Source organism: Rhinolophus sinicus, linkage group LG03 (assembly GCF_036562045.2).
Source record: "Rhinolophus sinicus isolate RSC01 linkage group LG03, ASM3656204v1, whole genome shotgun sequence".
NCBI lineage: Eukaryota > Metazoa > Chordata > Mammalia > Chiroptera > Rhinolophidae > Rhinolophus > Rhinolophus sinicus.
The window spans coordinates 189,452,306-189,453,639 of NC_133753.1; the positions used below are offsets into that span (position 1 = coordinate 189,452,306).

The 1,334-nt window shown below is 40.3% G+C and overlaps 1 non-coding gene across 1 annotated transcript; it reads left to right on the forward strand.

Annotated features, from left to right (window-relative positions):
- The first annotated feature begins 586 nt into the window (after positions 1-586).
- On the forward strand, positions 587-694 carry LOC141570977 (U6 spliceosomal RNA). The gene has a single exon (XR_012495402.1). It is a non-coding gene; the product is annotated as a U6 spliceosomal RNA (small nuclear RNA).
- The last annotated feature ends 640 nt before the right edge of the window (positions 695-1,334 follow it).

The window sequence follows — 1,334 nt, forward strand, 5'->3', positions numbered from 1 at the left end:
TGGTTGAGTTTCAATAAATTTCCAGATGTATTTGGCCCTGAGCAATTTTATTTTTTTTAAACCCATGTGTGTTTTAAAGAAAATTATATCCATGTGTTTTTGATTCATTTACACTTCAATCATTAAAATTTGGTTTATTTCATAGTTATCTAATGTCCAAGAAGGTTTTTTAGAGTAAATGTTTAAAAATACATTCCTTTTTTAAAAAGCCATTCTTATAAAAAAGGTCAAATAACAGGAAGCTGTGGTTTGCCAAGAGTAAATAAATTTTACGCATCCAAAGTTTCCATTTTCAGTCCAAACGGCAAACCTGTCATCTCTGTGTTGTGTCTAAAGAAACCTTAACAAAACAAGTTCTATTCTCCAAAATAAGCAGAATAGTGCCAGGTGAACACAACTTAAAAGAATTAACAAAACATGGCACTCAGATCTACAACTGCAAACATCTACCAGCTGATTTGTAAATAGATATTGGCTCCATAGCATGGAATCAGAAAGAGTACTTAGAAGTTCTGGTCAAGATGGTGGCATAGGTAAATGCTGTGCTTATCTTTTCTTAAGACCACATTAAAACTACCCCCAACTAGTGCTTGCTTTGGCAGCACATACACTAAAATTGGAATGATACAGAGAAGATTAGCATGGTCCCTGTGCAAAGGATGACATGCAAATTCATGAAGCATTCCAATATTTAAAAGAAAAACAAAAACAACACACAAAACTACCTCTAACTGCAAAACAACCATCATTGAGAATAGTCTGAAATCTTGATGAACCAAAGCCCTACAACTATGGACATACAGAAGAAGCTACCTCAAGACTAGTAGGAGGGGCAGAGATGTGAAATAGGCTGGCCCCAACCAGCAGAGAATGTGGCTGAGACAGAGGACAGTTAGAGTTCCAGGTGCTCCTTTCCAAGGGACCGTGCATAAACTTACCAACAGAATCTGTGGCTCAGAACTCCAGTGCTGGGGCAGAAATTGGAGAGGCAACAGGGACATGCAAGGTGGGGTAGGAGTGGAACTGAGTTGTCTGGCTTCAGGATGAGAGCAGGAGGGGCAGATTTCTCTTGAACAGAAGAGATGACATAAGCCATGTTTTCTGTCTTGAGCCCTCCCACTTCCTGGCATGCAGATGCAGTCAGCCACCATATCTGAGTCTCCATCAAGCTAGCTAACACCATTCATTTGCCACACACTGGTGACTCTGAAACCCTGCCTCACCCAAATTTCGATTACACCCAAGCCACTTCCAGCGGTTTTTTTGTACAAACTACTTGCCTTGGCTCATGCTGCAGACTTTACGGGGGTCTCTCAAACTAGGACAAGCAGACA